The 22636-nt window shown below is 34.9% G+C and overlaps 1 protein-coding gene across 2 annotated transcripts in view; it reads right to left on the bottom strand.

Moving 5' to 3' along the window:
• LOC108736556 (extracellular sulfatase SULF-1 homolog) overlaps nt 1-22636 on the bottom strand; it is a 263736-nt gene that overhangs the window by 163899 nt on the left and 77201 nt on the right. The window contains exon 1 of one of the 2 annotated variants that reach the window (XM_018469016.1): nt 21729-21868. The exons of the other annotated variant lie outside the window; for it this stretch is intronic. The gene's annotated coding sequence lies outside the window, so the exon portion shown is untranslated. Of the gene's footprint in view, nt 1-21728; nt 21869-22636 lie in introns of those variants that run through there. 2 annotated transcript variants of the gene reach the window in all.

Genomic DNA, 22636 nt, shown 5'->3' with positions numbered 1-22636 from the left:
AGTCTTGCATGGCAAACAGGGATTCCACGTGATACAGTTGTGGAGGATTTTAAAAGACAGTTAGTTCCTTGCATTTGTACTATTATCGAAATACAACATACATACACGACACTTATAGTTGGGATCTTCAAAACTGGCATAGTCCGAAATAAAACTGATGAATTTACTTTCTTCTTTCAACTTACTAACTAGACTAGAGCGGTTGCTGACAGGACGCCTATTTTCACTCACGACAGACGTTAGAAGGAATATCGTAAATATAGAAAAGAGATGTCAGGTAGGAATTGCAGCGGACACTAATAAAGAAAACGGAATAACATTACACCTATTGAGGTGTAACAGTACGAGATGTAGACAATCAGAATTTGAGCCAGTTGCCAGCATCGGACTTTAAGGAAAGTTCAACATTCTCAGGAAATTAGGAAAGCAAAAAGACACGTGTTTAAAGATATAACTCCAATCAGGCAGTTATAAAGCCGACCCTGATCTTTTGCGTACCTAAGCAACCTTTAACCGCTGTAGTACTTACTATTGTTCGGTTATCTCTATTCACTTTGTCTGTACTACTCATGAAGCATTTTCTAACTTAAAAAGGGCGTGTTCAAAACGCAGCAAATGACTACAGTCCCGAGTGAAAACAAGAAAGAAGATATGACAATTTATTGCGGACTTTCCCAATTTTGATCGTCACAACTATACCAGCTAGAAATGAAGAGGTATTGGAAAGAATAGGAGAACAGAGGACTCTATGGAAGTCAATAAAAAATAGGCGAGATAGGTTGGTAGGACACCTTCTGAGGCATGAAGGTCTAGTCTTAGACATATTAGAGGCAGAAACAGGAGTTAGGAGGGGTAGAGGTAGACCTATTACGTTAGATTACTGTTCACAAATAGTTAAGGATGTGGGCTGTTCTAGTTTTAGGGAAATGCGAAGTTTAGCTCAGGATAGGAAAAAGTGGAGGTACGTGTCCAACCAGTCTTAGGACTGATGACCTTATGATGATAAACTATACCAGCGTGTACTTCCGTTGCTTTTACGAGTTATACTGTATAAAATAACCAGCAGTGTATTCTTTCCTTACCCATGTTTCTGTTTAGACAGTGTTGGATATACATTAGAGGCACTAAGGGCTAGTGCCCAGGGCGGAAAATTCAGGACTTTTTTTCGCTCATCAAATGTTTCAAATTACCGTTTTTCAGTAATTGGACAGAAATATCTTTTAAATGAATCAACCGGTTGAGGTACGATCCACAGCATTTGTTAACGTTTGAAAAGCACAGATAGGGGAATACTAAATTTCGTCCCCATTTATTCCCACGGTTCTTAATAGAAGGTTAAAGGGTTCATTCCGCCTGGCCCTTTGGCTTTACATCAGAGTGTAGGTCGAAGGACTGACCGACTACTAGCATTACTAGCTGATAATGACCTTGATCCATAAGTCCATTAGGTCAGTTAAGGTCCAAATGTTTTTTCGTTAATGAAATATTTTGGTGGATGTAATTTACGGCAATCGTTAATTCAGATTTAACAATCCTCACAACAATTTGAAATTCGCACCATGTATAGAATAAATGCGGTGTGTACATGCGCAGATTTTAATTAATTTATAATTATTAATAAAATATTAAAAACGAATAATATTATGATGAAAATGATGAACCAATACTGACCTCAGGATAAAGAACGAAAATATGATAAAAAAATAACTATTTAATCGTGAATAAGGTGCTAAATTGCAATTTTTATAGAAAATTAAAAAAGAAGTAAAAAACAACAAAGGACTCAACGTAAAAAATATTGCACAGCTGGATTCTCTTATTACATTCTGGTAGGTAGCTGTATGGGAGATTTCTACCATTCATAGGCAAGCTTTTGACCATTGCGTTACTTTTGGTACAACTCTGGTATATGTAAAAAAGCATAACGGACAAATGCTGAATAATAATAACCAGGTAATCAAGCTCGGCTAACTGGCATGCCAATGCATTTACGACCTTTACTTATGCATTCTTATCACAGCGTACCTACATGACACAAATTACATCCACAAAAACATTTCTTTAAATGCATGCCGGAGGATAAATTGAAACAAGAAAACAAATAATAAAGGAAAATAACATTAATAGAAAACCACGTTTCAAGAACATAAATTTTGTTTAGTAAAATTTAATAACGTAAATGTAATTATCTGGTAATTGGCACTGCAAATTTGATTTCCATTCTAAAAATTGATGTATGGCGGCATATTACAGTTAGAAGTATACAAAAGATTTTCTAGAGTCTCCATTGGAATTGGACAATGTGTTATAATATTTTAGATGACAAATACTTAACTTTCGATTAGAACCATTGGCTTTTAGAGAAATATGAATGGGAGATTTTCAAATGACCGTTAATGAATGCAAAGAAGTGATTGGAAAATTAATTATTTAGAGGAGGGAATGAGTGTTCATATAAATAGGTTTTGAGGGATGGAAAGATAGATTCGAAGTAGAAAGGAAAAGACAAGTTTAGAAGTAAAAGAACTACTTTTGGAATAACAGACTTTCTGTAACAATTACCGTACTTAATTTTAAATAAATAAAGTAAATAAACATCCTATACAAATTTTACTACAAATGATTCTTGTAAAGTCAAGTATAAACAGTGCCAAATGATAATTCTCGCGATGGGCAGGGAAAAACAGCAAATACTATAAGTATAAACAATAATATCAAATACCAATCCAATCTTGATACCTCAATTAGGTTCTATGATCAAATCCTCGATCACAGATTATTCCTTCCAGTCGCAAATTCAAGTCTGTTAATAATACAAATTCATACTTTTTTATTTAAATATATTTGTCAATGTTTATTGATGAAGATAAGACGATATGTGTAAGACTGATTCTAAAATAATAATGTTAATTATCGATCAAAGTTTTTAGTTCGTGTAATTCCTCATATGTACAGTGTATCGAGAAATAAATACAAAATAAGAAGCTTTACCCAATGTTAGTCGCAATGTAGCATATCCTTTTACGAAAGAAACTACCGATGACGTCCATATATGAAAGCTAATAAGTTCGAAATTGTGATCCATTTCTGATAGTTTCTACGAATTACTGACCTAGAACTTAATGTTTTAATTATCAAGTTTTGCTGATTACAACCAATGTAGTCTTACGATCGTTACAATAATTAACCATAAATAATAGCATGCTTTCCTGATTGATTTTGAAATATCTACTGATATTTTCCAAAGTACAAAGAGCATTAAATTTTTAAGAATCCATTAATTATGATTACCAGATATCGATCGTAATTTCAAACTTTTAATTCTAAAACCATAGGTAGTTTCGATAAACCGCCGGCGGGTAAAAAATCCATTAGAACAATAAATAATTCATTACATAATATAAATGTCGTTTTATACAAGCACATTAATTTTTCGAATTAGATCAAGTAGATCAGTTAAGATCAGATAAGTTCCAGATTAGGGCATCTGAGTAAGGAATACATTATCAATTCTACATTAGGTACTCAATTCCTCAAATATATATATTGCACTTCATTAAGTATACTTGATACGGTCTTATGAATTTCTTTTTCAATATAATTATCAATTGTTCCTACTGCTGTTCTACAGAATACATCAGCTAACACTAAGCAAATTATGGCTATTTAATAGATAATTTATTACAAAGTAGCTACTTACTTAGCTTTATGATAAGACTGTATGTCAGTACGCATCCTTCAGGACACAATTTTTTGAAGTGAAACTTCTTTACGCACGGTAGGGTAAGTTCGTTTCATGCGAGTTGAAATGTAACGAAATCGTGCAACGAATGTCCCCCCTCTACTCGGCCACGTAGTCGAGTTCGTACTGAGGATCGCTTGAGCCGTGAGTGCGCTTCAATGCAACGTTCGTTACAGGCAAATAATACCATTAAACCAATTCCTTAACCCTTATCCCGGTATGTTTGTGTGTTTGAAGAAGTTTCACTTCAGTAGCGTGTTGTATAATTACACCGTGTATTTTTTTTTAATATCAAGTAGTTTTAAAAAAGGATAAAATGAAAAATCTATCATTTCCGTATAAAGAAGGTCAATTTATAATGGAATTGAAACCGTTTTGACTTCTCTAAACAAGAAGTAAACTATTCGGTAGTTTGTTAGTTTGCTTGTTATCTAATGGACTGTCGTATAATACTAACCCTTGATAAGCTTACAATTTATGGTTCAAACTAAGCCTTTTGTAAATACTACCTGAAAACATAACTGAGTTAACCCTCCCTTCACAACTTCATGTGTACAAGCATAACAATTTTTTATCATATACGGAGAAACTATAAGCCTATCTTACCCAAGTATTCAAAGTGTGTTAAATTTTCCGAAGGTGTCTGTTGCAGTTATGTATACCTAATACTTTAAGAGTTATCTTCAGAGATTCCAAATCTCACTATTAATCATCACAATTTCATTGCATATTTTACGAACTCACGATAAGAACCATTTACCTCACAATTTTCCTATCAATTCTATTAAAAATAATTTCTTAAAAAATTGTAACAAAAACTATAAAATTTAAAAATATAACGTCGTCATTTTCTTTTGCAAATAAATGAGTGTTTTATTTAGTACAATTTTTTTCCTTGGATCGTTTCCTACAACCGTGCATAATTCGTTTTCTGTTATTAATTATCGCAAATATGACTACTTTTAATACCCTATTCCCTGGCCTATGCAAGTATTAGTGTATAGCAGTGTATCACTAAACAACAGTTGTTACAATAATGTGACATAATACTTATTTACGGGTTTGAACCATGCCGCCGCTGTAGGTACGAAATCTTTGATTGCAAAGAAGACAATCCCCAAAATTGTACACGCAAAATAGCAGGCTCCTCCCATATCACAATTGCAGCATCCTTATCATTTGCAACGAGTGCAAACCTTACTTGAAGGTGATTTGTGTCGGTGGTTTCGAAAGAAAACTGCTAGAACCTACTTTTTTTCACAGGATATTGTTTACAGACAAATTTACTTCACGCTGGAATTATGAATTGTCAGAATAATCACTATTAGTGCGATGTCAATTCACATATCCTACATCCTTCGATTTCAAAAACATTGGAGACCTATTTGACTTTTTTGGTAAGTTTACTTACAACCACCCGCAGAAAAAGGAAACGCGCCTTGGCAATACGTCAATGGTGGTGTAGAAATTTGCTTTAATAAAAGATAGATGATGCTCATTTACCAATTTAAATGTTTTGTTTTATGTTTTTACATCTTTACACAATCCTGTTGTCATGCGCTTATTTAGTTAATTTATAATATAATCAGTATTTGTTCTAAATTGATTGTTTATCTTAGACGTTCGATAATCGGTAATGTTTACATTCTCCGTCGATGTAGCTACAGAGTTTTTATTGCAATACACCAGAGCCGGGTAAACTCGGCTCTTTTGACTCTCGAGTGCTCCTCAAGGATAACCAAGTAGCTCCTCATTGATCCTGCGAGTGCGAGTGAGATGATTCTTTTCTTTTCTCATCCCTTCAATTTCGTAGGTGAGTCCCCTCTTCCATAGCCAAACCCAACAGTTTTGCGAACGTAGTAACCAAAATTTTCGTAGGTATTATTTAAGTTGCGAGAGAGGCTTCGCTCGTCTACGGGATGAAGGGGCTTGATATGGGAGTGGAAGGGAGAAGAAAAAGACAAAACAAAATTATTCATTACTTCTTACTCTCTCGTACTCATTGAAGGGTATGGAGTGACTCAAACTAACCATATGTAGCGGTTCCTGCGAAGTTAAAGTTTGCCTGACTCTGCAATACACTATTCAGAAACCCCTAATTGCTGCTAATTCACTCACAGGGCCACCAGGGCTTCAAATTTTAAATGCGATTGCTTATTGCATCCAGCTTACACCCTCCAAAGCTCCGCATTTATTTCTGTTAGATCCTGTCTACATCGACACGATCTGGAACCACTGGTTGTCTCGTTATTTACTAACGCACCTTTGTAGTTATCTTCTTCTGTGTCGCAAGTCACAATTTAACAAGCTGTAGACATAAAGTAGCACCGCATATCTCGTTGAATTAATAAGGAACACTTACTTTATTGCATAAGAAGCAATCGAAGTCTATATTTGTTTCGTAATGCAGACAATAGCAATAACAAAGTAAACGTGAAACTACCAAGACCAAGGTTAAAAATAGAATCTATCCGTGTTGGTGTTATTATGACGCCTACAAGTAAATCCACATAATTTATTATTCCTATTGGCAGTTCAATAATTAGTCAATACCAATTAGTACATAAGATCACAAGGGCCTGCACCTAGGTTAAAGAAAAGGCAAGTTTTTCGGATTGCAATAATCTTATATTGTGTATATTACATAAGGTATATCTTATAACGAGTCTACGTTAAATAGGAACTCCTATCCTTATTTCCCATGTAAACCGCATGGGATAGCAACTACTTTACCAGTCGTTTCAGCTGAAGAGATATTTGATTCGTGCATTCACATTACAAATGCATACATAAGTACATAGTGGAGTATAATTTTGTTAGATAGAGCTATAATAGGCGCTTGAAATGTAAGAAACCAATCCAGTAAGCAGAAGAGAATGAGCTAGTTAATAATACACAACATCACTTACTATACATTGAATACAATAATCTATTCATGGATTGTCGCAATAATAACACGACATATATACATGTGTATATCTATTAACTACGGTCTATGTTTTTTTAAACCCCAAAAAAATGAATAGTAACACAATGAGTACTGAGCACTGTCATCATCATCATGAGGTCGTCAATCATAAGACTGACTGAACACACATCTCCACTCTTTCCTATTCTGAGCTAATCTTTGCATTTTCCTAAAACTAGAACAACCCACATCCTTAACTATTTGCGAACAGTAATCTAATCTAGTGGAGATGCGTGTCCAACCAGTCTTAGGGCTGACTACCTTATGATGATGAAGCTAATATAGGTCTACTCTCTCAACTCCTGTTTCTGCCTCTTACATGTCTCTGGATCAGTGGCGGACTAACAGGAGGGCGGAAGGGGCGTCCCGCCCTGGGCGTCCGGTCTTGGGGGGCCCCGAAATACCTCCGCGTTTCCCTGATCAAATCCTAAACAAGACTTTAAAAATGTGCTTAGTACCTTCATAATTTCAATCAAAAAACACTACAGCCATTTAGACGTTTTAAGCGGTACTAATATTATTTTAACTTTGCTGAACGCGTCCAATACGCAGGGATAGATAATTTAAGTCGAATTTAAATTTCACTTGCCAGATTTTAACGAAATAAACATAAACACTTATTTATAAATACAAATGTGAACTGAATGAAAAGCTTGCAATACAAAATTTTTTTTAGCTGGGGGGGGGGCTCATTCTGGTTTGCCGCCCCGGGCCTCTGACGGGCATAGTCCGCCACTGCTCTGGATAGACCTTCGTGCCTGAGAAGGTGTCCTTCCAACCTATCTCGCCTATTTTTATGTCTACTTCCATAGTCCCCTTTTCTCTTATTCTTTCTAATACTTCTTCATTTTTAACCTTCTCTCTCTACAGTATCTTCATCATTCGCCTGTAATACTTCATTTCGAACGCTTCTAACCTTTTTCTTTCCACTGTCACTGAACACCGTAATAGCCCGAAATCATTAATCAGCTGATAATTGTCCAAAGGAATATCTTCACCAACGGATTTGGCTAGAGGTGGTTACATTTTGTGGATGTACTGTAGTATACCATCACAGAAAAAAAGTAGCAGGGTGGTGGTCTCAGATTGTAAAAAAGGATCATTTCTATACTACCCATCAAATACTTTGCACTCATCAAAATGGTATACCCCCGTACAGAAGATATATTATTGATCAGCTACTGAATTTTAAATTATGATAGGAATATCGCTACGGTTATGTTTTGAGTTAAGAAACCGTTCATACCACAACCTCAAGATCCACAATCCCATAAACTAAAGGAAGGACATGACCATCACGACAAACTCACTTCGTTTGTGTTGTCTTTTCATACTGTGACCTTCATCAGCTCATGTTTCCGTCAACGACTTTAACAGAAGGCTGCTTTTATTCGATTTCTTAGTATTAAAATTGTTTTTTTTTTCTAAAGGGGGTGGCGGTCTAGAAAAGGTTGAGAACCTCTACCATATCCACCCAGTTTCCCCCTACGACCGTGGGCCCCATATTTTAAACAATTACGGACCTTTTACTTCTTTTTTATCAAAAATACACCGTCTCACACTCATCCACCACCATTTTTTGAACAATAATAAACCATCTTTGTAAAAAAATACAAAAATAAATAAAACATTACCCTACAAATAGGACTTACAACACATTTACGATTTTTGTTTAATCGTTTCTTGTGGTACATAGCTTATTCACGATCTGCCACTATTCATTCCACATATCATCAGCGCGCGTGATCGCGCTTTTTCACCGACTGAAATGAACTGTTGCTTTCTTTTTTGGGAGACCTGCAACTCATTTTTGAAGAATGTGTTAACAACAAAAGGCAGACGTCGAGTGCCAGGTGTTAAATGTACGTATTGTTACGACGAACGATACGTAGAACGTAGGTGGGTGGAACTTAAAAAAAAAAAGAAGTGAATTACTTTGTTGTATGCTAATTTAGTACTCGGGTTCGTGTAATTCGCATTAGTCGGTTAGATGAAAGGATGAATAAAAGCCTTTGTGTTAATATACAGTTCCTTAATACTTTAATTTTTGGTCGGGTCAAATCACCCGTTAAAGGGAAAACCTTATCCATTGTCAGATCACGTAAAGTAAATTTTCGCAAAAACAACAATTATCTCATATTAACGTCTCGTATATCTACCGTCAACAGTGTCTCATTGTCAGCTAATTGTAAGACAATTCAACTGGCTTGTAAAGTACAAATTGCATGCAGGGTGTAATACAAATAAGTGCGAAGCTTTGGAGGGTATGTAAACTGGATGCAATAAGGAATTGCATGGGCAAAATTCTTTTTTAAGAAAACCACAACAACTTACAATCCGAAGCCTGTCCTGAGCGTGAATTGGTAACGTAAGTGTGTATCAAATAGGGAACTGCAATAAAAACCCTACAACTACACCGATGGAGAAGATGAAGCAGTGCCAATTATCTAATGTCCAAGATATACAAACAATTTACTATTACACAAAACGCACCAAACATTTACCAAAAACCGCTGTTGAATTCGAGAAGGGTGCACGGCATTTTGATTTGCGTCACATCAACAGTGATATGTGTGTGAACAACACCCTACGGAAAAAATAATAGACACTGCAGCACTTTTCTGACGAAACCACTAGCACACATTCACTCGCGGCCGAGGATCAACTTCAAAAATGTCTTACACTCGCTGCAAATGATAAAAGGACCTAATGTTCCCTGTTATTTCCCGTATACTATTTTGACGGATTTCGTCCTCTACATAAAAATAAAATGAAGAAATCTAAAACTACTAACGTGTGTTAAAAAACTAATAAAAAAAAATCATCAGTAAAAATGTTCATTCATTGTTTATATGTCAAAGAGCTGTGGCACACGGAGTTACACATTAATTATAATTATTAATGTAAGAAATAAAAGCCTTACCTGAAATCAAGCAATTGTGAATTTTTTTATTTGACTCCTACGCATTTTTGTTTCCTTACTATATGAATACAGAACGAGCTACCAAGATCGACTTATCAGGGACTGTTCACAGTTTTACGTATGATAAAACTGAAGAGATTATAAACCCTATGTTCTTTCAAAATCTGATGATAAATTATAAACGTGAAATAATACGTTAGATTGTAAATGGTTCGTTGTAGTTCACAATTTTTCGTCATAAGTTTAATTTAGGCGTTGCACAATCTTGTTTAGTTTACATTCCATCCATGTGCTACTACTCAATTTTTATCGTAATTCGGCAACCTACGTTGACAAACCACGTCCAGGATCGGCTTCGGATTCTAACCTGTTGTAATTTTCTTTAAAAAATTTTTACCTCTTAACCTCGCTGCTGCACTCACCATACGATGCTCTCCGAAGCTCCGCACTTATTTCAGAAGCATCCTGTATACAAGGTGTCTCACGGTGACCACCCATTTGAATATTTCGGAAACTACATACTTCGATTCGAATTTTGGAAATTTGGACAATAGCGTCATTGGGTATGCTCTCCTCAAATTCGCCACTAAATATCTGTATCCCTGTATGTGTTTAACTCAATTTGAAAGTATGGACGGGAAGATTGAGGGTACAACTATACTTCGTTTATTATCTGTAGCGATGTGACCTTCAGTTTGACCGGCGCAAAGTAGAAAAGAACAGCACTAGGCCAGAAAAGGAAGGATACAACTAGCGACTAACCTCTTAACCGGTGAGGAGCGTATAATCCGTACAGTACAGCACCGAAAAATTGGCCATTTTATCCACTACAATTGCATTGCTGTTATTTGTGCCATTTACTACTGAAAATATCAACAAGATGTTTATTTATATTTGAAGACATATAGAAGGCTTTAACCCTTGTTCTCGACTCGCACTACTATTCATGATTGAACAAACCTTTTGGCGGTACTGTATGAAAAAGTATGTTTAATGAACAAGAGTCGAGAGTATAATAAGCTATTTTTTTTTAAACTTTTGGGTGTTTCATTTCCACCAGCCAGTATTGCTGATGATGGGCGGGCAGTCCCTCCGGATTACGCCGGAAGGTAGGGCGGAAGGGCCCTCTTCAGCCTGCTTTCAGGAATCGTGGGAATGCGTGGGTGGTGGTTCGGGGTAGAAAATTGAGACAGACGAAATGAAAACAGAAGAGAATGAAAGATTATCTGTGGAATATTACTATCGCAGCATTTACCTAAGTGATCCAAGGAAACCACAGAAAAACTTGGACCAAGGCAGACGGAACCGGCGTCCTCCCGAATGCTAAGTAATGGTTTAAACCTCTAGGCCATGCCGCTCGGTAGATAAAGTAAATGAAATATACCTTTATGAGAAAATTGTTGCTCCAGCTTTCTTACCGTAAAATAGAGAACCTACTGCTCTGATACTTTTTTTAAAAAAAATTAGTATTTCGAAAACGATAAATTTTAGAAGTAGAAAAGCGTTATAGAAGTCTACCTAAAATCATAACTAAAATTCAAAACCATCATAATGTACAGGGCGTTCTATTTAAAATAACGAAGTTGGTGTCAATTTCCGATACAACCAGAAGTGCTAGTTAGATGCCGTTATTTAAATTGAGGAGAGCATACCCAATAACGCTATTCTCTAAATTTTCAAAAGTCGAATCGAAGTAGTTTCCGAAATATTCTAATGAGTGGTCACCGTGAGACACCCTGTATACGATTCACTGACATTTTCTTTTCTAAATTTAAATTAGTCATCCTGTTTTGTACACGAATCAATATTTTTATGTTACTCTATGAATAAATCGCTTTTAGCGAATCGAATGCGACAATAATCGATCCTGCATAAGGTTAACCTAATTTTTTGAACGTTTACCTTACATGCATTTCGATTATTGTCAAGTCCTTTTCTGATTTTAAAATTTATATCACGCTGTTGTTCAATATTTATTATTTCAGTTAAAAGAACTGTTAAGGTTATCTACTTAGATCGGCTTAAGTCGTTTCTACTTATTTGGAAATGGAGATTGTAGGATCACGCTATCCTTACAGGGTGCCTGCAGTTAAATAGACAATAAATCTTAATCTTCGATAAGATAACATCAACTAAAGATGTACACCTTTAAATGAAAAAGTCACTTGTGCAAATTCTACATTTGGTTCTTATTTTTACAAGCAACTTGGAATAGATTATCTATCTATCTATAACTATAATACAAGAATTTGCACGAGGAATCAATATTTATACCGTGTTCGATGGAAATTATTAAGAACATATTTTCTCATGTACAATAATAACAGAAACAGAGTCGTAAATATTTAACGTCCCATTGAGGGAAATATTTAATGCAGAGGAGAAATTAAATTATATTTTAGAAAATCACCACATTTTTCTCTCGTATTTTAATAAAAGCACGACAATGTTAATCTCTTACTGTAAACGCAATTTTTTTCTCAAAAATATTTATGGAAATAATTGTTCAGTTATCGACGCTGAAGTGGGACAGTTGATCTATTGAGGGATAGTGACCAAAAAGCGTCAAAACGGCATAATAACTACGTATATCATAAATTGCCTTTTTGAATAGTATAAGCCTAGCCAATTCGTACAGTTTTTTTTTATCTACAGGCATACGTTTGTAACGCTTTACTTTACTTTCTGTAGCGATGTGATCTTCAGTTTGACCGGCGCAAACTAGAAAAGAACAGCACTAGGCCAGAAAAGGAAGGAGATAACTCTCGGCCAAACTCTTAACCGGTGAGGAGCGTATAATCCGTACAGTACTGCACGGAAAAATTGACCATTTTATCCACTACAATTACATTGCTCAAATGTGCTGTTATTGGTACTATTTACTACTGAATATATCAACGAGATGTTTATTTATATTTGAAGATATATTAAAGGCTTCAACGCTTGTTTTCGACTCGCACTACTATTCATGATTGAACAAAACTTTTGGCAGGTACTGTATGAAAAAGTATGTTTAATGAACAAGACTCGAGAGTATAATGAGCTTTTCTCTCTCTACCTATGATTTTACCAGCGCGCATCCAAGACATTGGAAGGGGCACATCGCTACAGAAAGTAAATGAAGAAAAACTAATAAAATTGTTGTTCCCTTTACATACATGCATACGTACATACATACATACATACATACTGTTTTCCATTTCTTCCGAACTCCTTGAGGTCAATTTATCAATTTCTCTAGCGTATCTGTCCACGATAATCTCGAGGTTCCGGCCTCTTTACATCTCATTACTGAGTCAATATCTTCATTCTTCCTTTAGTCTTCGATAAATTCATTATGGTCTTAGGATCCCTCAGGCTGATTATAACAGATCAATACCAGTCCTTCTTTCTTCTCTGCAGATGAACAATGTTTGTAGTTTTCCACGAAAGGTTTCCACTATATAATGCATCTATGAACTAATGAACTATAGACTGGCAGAAGGGTATGCTAATCTTACTAGGAGCTCTACATCGTATTAAAACTGTTCAGTTTCGTTAGTTTGTTGGTTACGGGTTTTCGGTTGCGTCTAATGTGCCTGTTGTAGATGTAGTTATCGCCGGTCCTCGTTTCTAGACGGTAGACAAGACAGTGGAAGTCGTATTGCTGAGTCTCGGGCATTTTTGGAATACACCCAGTGCCTCCTCTAGTAAAGAAATTATTAATGCTGTTGTTTTTTCTACCAAAAGTAATTTCTGTTAGTCGTGGACAGAGATCGTGAGTTCTCGCACTAATGGGGTTTTAGCTTTTCAATTTCTTCTTTCATTTCCTCAATTCGCGTCTCCTACTTAATTCTCTTTTTCTATAGCTTCCTTTTCTTGTTAATTTTCCTTTCTTCCATCATCCTTTTTACCTTAATTTCCTTGTTCGAGTTTCTCATAGCCGATGGAAACTGAAATTCGTCGATGACGTCTCTCTGCTAGACTATCCAGTTATATGAGGTTTCTTGGAGTAGTTCACACAAAAGTGCCCGATGGAACATTCTGGAATGTTCAATGAAATCATTTTCTACTGGGTTTAGACGTTTTAACTTTTTGACTTCTTGAATAGAATTGTTAATTCTATCAGTAAAAAAATAAGATTTTCAGTAAAATTTATCAACTTTATTCCTTATTCTGATAACTCCCTCTTTTGTATTACATACGTACATGGTGCATTGTTTTTATTAGATCCGCTAAATTATCTGTGACGATTGACGTGGAGGAATTACTGCACTCACGTCGTTAATAAAAACCGTTTAAAAACTGTAAACACGATCTTAATTTCAGCACAGAAGCAAATTTATAGACTGATACTGCGACTTTAAAGCATTGTTAAGGATAATAAAGTAAGTACGTAAAAGTCAAGAAACTGTTACCAAGTTATTAAATCAGTTTTATCAATCTCCTTGAAGAACTTTTCAACACCACCGTCTCGCTCTATCGCTACATTACCCTTGGGTTGAATAAATGTCATGCTAATATAACGAACGAACTCTCGGCTTATATCACCCTCGTACAATCTTGCTCGAGTGGCCAAAAAGATTGAGTCCACCCTCCAGGCTTCCTATTTATCTGACTGACGTGACATTAACGTTGTTGGCTTAATCTTTTGGAAATCCTTCCTGTTACAAGGGACCAAGCCCGAGTTCGTTGCAACGTCTTTTCAAAAGCTTCTGATGCATATATACATGATATGTACAAAAAGAAAATAGAAATGTTGCCCGTCTCGAGCTGCTATCATTTTCCCACATTTCATTTTATATTGCGCAGAATAACGACGTTTGCGAAGGGTAGATAAAGTATGTTAAGTCAGAGGTTTCTCATCCCCCTCATTACCAGAACCCTTGCAAGGGTAATGGTCCTTGCTTGATAAATATTATATTTAATATTGCCCGGTAATATTGATATTTCTAAATAATACTCTTGGTGTTTTCAATGTGATAAATGATTTCCTATTGAATTGGGTTAGATTCTTGATGATAAATATAAAGTTGTTGATCAGAGGATATAGAATCCAACGAATACTGTCAAAACGAAATGTTTTTATTTCGCAACGTTTCGTGTTATGCTGACACCTTCATTAGCGGCTTTTAAAGTAAATGTTATCAAAAGTATTGTATCCTTGTCGTATCTCATTCGTGCAAATTACGAACAAAATATCAATCTTCTTACAACAAATTTAGTAAAACAACACCATTAATAAGATTAAACTTATAAATTAGTAAAAGTTAAACTGTAAAGAAATCAAGTCCAGTCTTGAATATGTGAAACAAATTAGTTCACCATCATCATAAGGTCGTCAGTCCTAAGACTGGTTGAACACGCATCTCCACTCTTTCTTATCTTGAGTTAAACTTTGCGAACAGTAATCTAACCTAGGCCTACCTCTACCCCTCCTAACTCTCGAGTTGAGGTGCGTATCCAACCAGGCTTGGGACTGACGACCTTATGGTGATGATGAAGCTAATATAGGTCTACCTCAACCCCTCCTAACTCCCGTTTCTGCATCTAATATGTCTCTGACTAGATCTTCATGCCTGAGAAGGTGTCATACCAACCTAACTCGCCTATTTCTTATTGACTTCCGGAGTCCTCTACTCTTTTACTCTTTCCAAAACCAATTCATTTCTAACCTTCTCTATCCACGGTATCGTCATCATTCGCCTGTACTACATGTGGTGTTACAGGCGAATGATGAACGCTTCTAACCTTTTCTTTTCCGCCGCGCCTACTGTACATGTTTCGCATACGTACAGCGCCGTGCTCCAAACATACACCTTCAACAACCTTTTTCGAATTTCTAAATTCACCGTTCGTGAGCATAGAAGTGATTTCTCTTTATTGAATGCTACACGACTCTGCGCTATCCTCTGCTTTATATCCCTACTACTCCTTCCATCTTGACTTATCCAACTTCCTAGACACCTAAAATCAGCCACTTCTTCTAATTTTTCGTCTCCTATCTTTATAGTCGCTGTTTCTCTACTTTTCTTCCCCTGCATACCAGTATTTTTGTTTTACTTTTATTTCTTTTCATATAGTATTGTTTTGTCAATACCGCTTCCATTTTATTTAAAACTATCTCTAACTCCTCCTTGCTAGATGCTAATACTGCTATATCAGCTGCGAATCTAAGTATACTAATTTTTTGCCTCTGTATACCTATCCCTACAGTTGTACTGCCTTTAATGATGTTGATCGCGTCTTCGATGTATAGATTAAAAAGTAGCGGTGACAGTGTGTATCCCTGTCTGACTTTCTTCCCAATATTTACTTCTCTACGTTGCAGCCCCATCTCTGTAAGTGCCTGTTGCTCTTTATAAAAACTTGGAATCACTATTCTATCTTTGTAACTCATCCCTATAATTTTAAGTATATTTAACATCTTGTCCCATTTAATACTGTCAAAAGCTTTTTCTCTTTTGAAACATTTGGGTTCAATTTTATTTAATCAATCATGCAGTTTCACAAAAATTGCTTCACTAACATTTTTAAGCTGTATTAACCAACTTTTTATTAAGTACATATAATTAATTAAAATAAGAAATATTTGTTAGAATATATAATATATGCACTTACTTTGGTAGATTTTTTTTCAATTACACGTTATTAATTGAATAAGCTTATACATTATAGCTTCCGAGGTATAGTGTACTGTCATTTTGCCACAAAACTCAACAAATTGTACTGTCAGTTCCTTTAACTTCGTTTTCGCTAACTTTTTTCTATTTAAAAACACATAATATAATTCTCAAAATCAAGTTATAGTTATCCGCAATTGTAATTAAGAATACTAGGGACCCCAGCATAATCACCTCGTTTACCCATTAATTAAAATATCTTCCATACTAGTCTCTAATATGGCTGAACATGTCACTAGACCTGGTTTGTTTACATTTTAACTTTTAACTAATTTGTAATATTACAACGTATATTTGATCTTATTATTGTTGTTGTTTTACTAGATTAATGTAAGAAGATTGATATTAATACGGATACAATAATTTTTATGACTATGTCGAGAACATTTATTTTAAGAGACATTCAAAAACCGCCATTTTTATGTTTTTTTGTGATTCTGTACAAAATAATTGCTTCGAATTGTTGATCTAATACACAAACATACTTTTTTTGGCCTTCAATTATTAATACCTAAAAAACCACGGAAATTTGAAGAAAATGGATAGGTTTCGTTCCTATTACCTGAAAAACTTGTCAAATACCCAGAGTACCGTTTTGCTTATTTTACTGAGCTATATTTTATTTCTTTTAATACTCCTACCAATATATTTTAAATAAAGACAATAATTAAAAACTAAACCAAATAGATTTCATTCATTAATTTCTCATTTCGATTGTCCCATTATTTTCAATTATCTACACAAAACAGCTTTTGTGAAAAAAAGACGGACAAGCACAGTAGTGATTTTAATATATGTAAAAGAGGTGTTACGTGTTACCTCAATTTGTTAAAAGAAAATTAATTGCTTCAAGTCATACTATATCTAATTTTTGGTAAGGAAGCAATTAGAATTGCTATTAAGTCACCACATTGAGAAAATATAATTGTAATAAATTAGCTGTCGGATATTTAAAGCTCAATACATAAATTAATATGTTTCGATAAAGGTTGCCACAGATAGCAGACTGATATTCTAAAGTAAAATATTATGTTAGATTGAACATTTAATTACATCGCTTTGGATTCTTTCTCTTGAAAGTAAAAACAAATTGAGTGTATTACCTAATATAATCTCACATAACGATATCAACACGTAAATTTAATGTCAAAGCCGATCGATCATCCGGTACTATTACAATATGAATTACATTAACTAACCTATTAAAAAAAAGATCAATAAATAACGAACTGAAAGTCTCGCTAGATTTTAGTAATTTCAGTATTAATAATGCAGAATTACTGATCTGTGTCTTTGCGCATACTCTCGTTAATAGCCGCATTGACTGAAATAAATTTATTAGGTTGGTTTAAATAATTTTTTTTAATCAGCTAGGCAATTTCACAAAAATTGCTTCACAAACATTCAAAGTTATATTAACCAACATTTTATTAAATACATAGAATAGTTTGGAATAAGAAATATTTGTTGAAATGTACCAGAAATGTATGAAATATAACAATTGCATATAATTCCTAGAAAATGTAAACAATACCGAGGCTTTTTAGAAAACACTACAAATGGTGCAGTAAACGCCATCTGTAGCACGATGCTACATTTTAGGATTACGTATGCTCCAACAAGGTCCACTTGTGTGGATATCTACTTACTGAAAACGAATCCCGGCGTAGCCAACCTCAACGTGATAGGCACGTTAGCTTAATCGACTAAAATAATTCGAAGTGGTCTGCATTCTGTCGAAACTGCCAGACGCGGATCGCGATTTCGATCTTTTTGGATCTCATCAGCGCGTCGCAGGCAGCTTCGACAGAACACAAATTATTTTAATTCCGAGGCTATTTAGGAAATTTATAAAATATTGTTTCAAAGATTTTTTAATACATACATATCCTGGGAAATGTATATGTTACCTAGGAATTGTACGAAATTCCGATATTATACTAGGAAGTGTATAAAACTAATGCTTTCTGCGAATAAAATTTTGAACAGCACGACGTGGATACGCACTGATACGCGATCGGCTGATCGGATGACGCAATAGCCTCCCCTCGCTCAGCTATCACAGCTTACACATTGACATATTGAATGTAATACATTTCCAATTGCTATTTAGGAAATGTATAGATTTTCTAGGAAATGTTTTTAATAAAATTTATTTCACACATTTCCGTGCTATTTTAGGAATTATATCCATTTCCTAGGAATTCTATACAATGACGGATTACACACATTTATGTTAACATGTACAATATATGCATCTATTTTGATGGTGATTTCAATTAAACTTTGTTCACTGAATAAGCATTATTGTGTACTATGGTAAACATTTTGCAGCAAAACTGAACAAATTGTGCCAATTCCCTTGACTTCGTTTCTGCTGATTTTCTTCTATTTACGAATACATAAAATAACTCTCAAAATCAGCTTACAATTATCCGTAATACCAATTAAGAATGCTCGGTATTACTGTACATCCACTTCGCTTACGCGTTAATTAAAATATCTTGCACCGTTTATGGTCATTATTATTTTTTACTATTCCTTTTCATTATTAAAGAGACAAAATAATATAATGTAGCTTACAGGAAGAACAATAACTCAGCTCTTGGGCTTTGGACAACAACAGTGAAAATAATATTCCAGTTTACAATACAACTTATTAGATAATAATTGTTTACTGTATGGGCAACACCTCCCATTTTTTTGAAATTTTAGTATGTTGTACAGAGTTCATCATACTGATTAAGAGTATACACAAGGTTATTTATTAGGGGGTCGTCACCGAATTCCTTTTTATGGGAATCCATCTCCAACCATACCAGAAAATATGAGGCAGCGCATAAAAAAGCTTTAAGAATCGTAAATTCAAGATCCACAAATGTTAGCCAATCTTGCTGAAGACTTGGAAAAGAGTATACTGTAGCAAGTACGAGTGTGTTTGTGTGCGATCGGGCACACGTGTGCGTGAACGGCTTATCGATTCACCGACTAGCCGCGGGCGCCTTTCTTCGTGTGCGCTATATTTGTAAATGTGTGTGTCGTACCTGCGTTAAACAGTTCAAACAAAAAATAAACTATCCGGATGTTTTCAGATTGTTCCAGATAGTAAACAAAAGAGTATTTCAAGGAAGAGACGATCGCCGAAAAGGAGGAGAAATAAATTGACCGTTGCAAAAGCAAATCCAGAAATAAATAGTGATATATCAACAGTAGTGTAAATAAATAGAATAATTCATAACCTAAAGTTTAGTAATAATTTAATAGTGTTTTTAAGTTCTTTAATAATTAGTCTAAATAAATAGTTATTGTCGTTATCAGTCTTAGAAGTAATTTTGTATGTAAGTATGTTGTTGGAGCGCAATTCATGATGCATCGTTTGAATATTGAAAAAACAATTTTGTTATTCGCAGTTTAAACTTATAAATACGTGCCTGCAACAAGGAACTTTATTATCACATTATGTAGGTTTTTCCTAGGCAGGTATCGTCCCTTCGCGCTGGTCATCAGATGGGTCGATGATCTTCCCATCCATAAACAATTTTGTGATTGTAGTCACGTAGGCACTAACCATAGCTTAAGGTCAAAAACACCCCACTAACATACCTCCACCCCCTATATTTGTTGTTCTATTTAAGCATCTTTTCTATGTAATAAGCTCATTACGTTCAACCATTACGTTCAACATTACGTTCAAACATTACGTTCAACCATTACGTTCAAGCATTTAGTTCAAGTATCAATCATCTTTTTAGTTCATTCGTTGTAGTTATCTTTAAGTATTTTTTGGTGTTAGTTTTAGTGTATGGTGTTAATAAAAGTTGAAAATTCACATTGGTTATTATTGCTCGTTCTATCATTCTAAGAAAAACCACCGATAGAAAATATTCGACCGCTATTTCCTAAAATATCGGCTTCGGTAAATTAATTTTTATCGAAGAGGGTTTAAGTGTTCCTTAGGAAACAATCTAGGCCAGCAACACACCCGCAACAATCAACATATGTTAAGAATCAGGCGGTCATTATTTTGAAATTCCACCACTCCATTACTTTTCTTCTTTAAACTACCCCATAAATCTTAAGTGATATTAATCTTATATAATTCTGACCTGTCAAAATGTCTTCTTCTTTTTTGATTATTTAGTTCACACAAGTGTCAATTTGAAAATAATGCGAGATTATTCATCACATGAACGACAAATGCTTGACTGATATGAATCAAAAATTACTACAAATAACGTAATGAAAGCCATCTGTAGAATACTACATTTTGTGGGATTCATAAATGTTTAACTCTATTGAAGTAGAAGTTCTCACTAGAGTTTTTGTTCAATTCATTAATGATCAACTAATGTTGGTCATCAACTAAACTTGACCCGTGAGAATGCGCCTGTTCCAAACAAAAAATAGGCAACATGTGCAGTCGTGAGCTAAAAAATTATCCGGAGACTGCTCGGAAATTGCGTTTTTGAACTTCTGTTCTACTAAAATGTTTTCAAATAAAGGTAGTAACGAATTTGGTTTGATGTTTTTAATAAAGTTTCCTACATACTAACTACCAACTTTAAATATACTTAAAACTAGAGAACAACTAGCAAAGGGGGTAGAGTCTAATTGAAACATTTCATGGTGGTGGATAAATGTTGGGATTTCCTGAATGTCGTCATAGACGAGAGGGTGTCGAGTGCAACCAGATATAGAAAATTTCTGAGAATGAATAAGAAAGAGCTAACACTTAGCCAGGTTTTAGTGACAATCACAAAAACATAATTTATACTACCAGGAACTATTTGAATTGCTTTCGTACATTTTGTCTGTGTAACAATGATAATATTCACAAAATATCATAAAGCTAAACGATAGAAAAAGGAATTTATGGCCCAAACAGTTTAAAAAATATTATAAAGTTGAACTGACCAAAGCAACAAACAAATTTGAAATGTAATGAAAGTAAAGAATTACATTAGATCTAACTAAACGGAAATATTTTTGAATTAAAATAATTGTAAAAATAGTAATATAATTAATAGCACTTAACACAAAATAAGAAGCATACGACTGTTTGTGACATACTGTATATGTGTTTTATAGTAAACACAACATATGAAGCATACGACCGTTTGTGACATACTGTATATGTGTTTTATAGTAAACACAACATATGAAGCATACGACCGTTTGTGACATACTGTATATGTGTTTTATAGTAAACACAACATATGAAGCATACGACCGTTTGTGACATACTGTATATGTGTTTTATAGTAAACACAACATATGAAGCATACGACCGTTTGTGACATACTGTGTATGTGTTTTCTAGTAAACACAACATATGAAGCATACGACTGTTTGTGACATACTGTATATGTGTTTTCTAGTAGAAGGCCAAAACAGAAGAGCATAGGTCAAATTGTTACCTGAGAATGTACGTACCTTATAACGTCAGAGACGTGAGAGAGCAGTTAGCGTCCCCAAAAATAAAAAAGGAAAAACGCAATCTTGTGTTAAAAACGAACGAATGAAAATTTAAGGAGCAAAGTTGGTGTAGAAAGTGGGCGCCGTAAGATGCTGGAAGGCACTTAGGTCATGAAAACGCGAGAAAGATGTTGATGTTCCGCCTTGCGTCCTTATTTTAATCACGTTCCTCGCGAACTAACAACAGGAACGAACCCTGAGTCGACGGGTGCAATGAATAAAAAATAAGCTTCGGCCAAAGCGGACCCAAAAATAAATCCTTGTAAACCACGAACACGATGTCGTCGGGCTTAGGCACGTACTTTTCCTTTACGTGAAAATATAGCACAAGAAGAAGAACGACGACGACGACGACGACAACGAGAACGAAAGCATCTGCAAACTGAACAACGTTCTCCGGATTACGATGCTCTTTCGAGCGAATGATGATGACAACCTTAACGAAATATTTCCGTCTGCAATTCTTTAAACTACGTACATGCTTCTGAAATTCCAATAGAAGAAGAACATCTCACCGCCAGTGGCGGCTATTCAGTTTAAAAGAAGGCGATGAATTTCTTCACCTATTTTCTGGACAGCACATCGAGATTTATTATTCACAAAATGGATACATACAAGTAATTTTTGTTTTCGGTAAAGGTCTAGATGATGGGGTGGGGAGATCGGAAGACGAGGTCTCCCCCACCACTGTACCATAAAAAGTTCGTGGCGGCCTCACCCCCATAAAAAGTTATGGGGATTCAAAGTTAATAAATATGCCAATTTTTATACATTTCTAGGCATGTAAATATTTATATAGTCATTCTTAAACAATATTCAAAGGTAAAACTAATGAAAAATACATAAAAATATTAAGAAAGTTATAT

The sequence above is a fragment of the Agrilus planipennis genome, unplaced genomic scaffold (assembly GCF_000699045.2).
Source record: "Agrilus planipennis isolate EAB-ADULT unplaced genomic scaffold, Apla_2.0 scaffold82, whole genome shotgun sequence".
Lineage (NCBI taxonomy): Eukaryota > Metazoa > Arthropoda > Insecta > Coleoptera > Buprestidae > Agrilus > Agrilus planipennis.
This window is presented reverse-complemented; position numbering and strand designations above follow the sequence as displayed.